We start from the raw sequence: 243 nt of genomic DNA on the forward strand, positions 1-243 counted from the left end.
AAGGTGAACTGTATGTTATGTTTACAAATGATTGTAACTATTATAAAATCAAAACAAGTTATTAGTTATGTTATTTTTTTCGTTGGTATTATTTTGAAAATGATTAGGCAACAAGGTCTTATGATAAAGCTTCTCCTTGTGATAGCAGAGCAAAGTACCGTGTCGTTATTTGCAATTTCAAGATTAGCTTCTAATATACTTCTCATTTTGTTTCCGGCAAAAACTTGATTCATTTAATCATAA

Source organism: Capsella rubella, unplaced genomic scaffold (genome assembly GCF_000375325.1).
Source record: "Capsella rubella cultivar Monte Gargano unplaced genomic scaffold, Caprub1_0 scaffold_1, whole genome shotgun sequence".
NCBI lineage: Eukaryota > Viridiplantae > Streptophyta > Magnoliopsida > Brassicales > Brassicaceae > Capsella > Capsella rubella.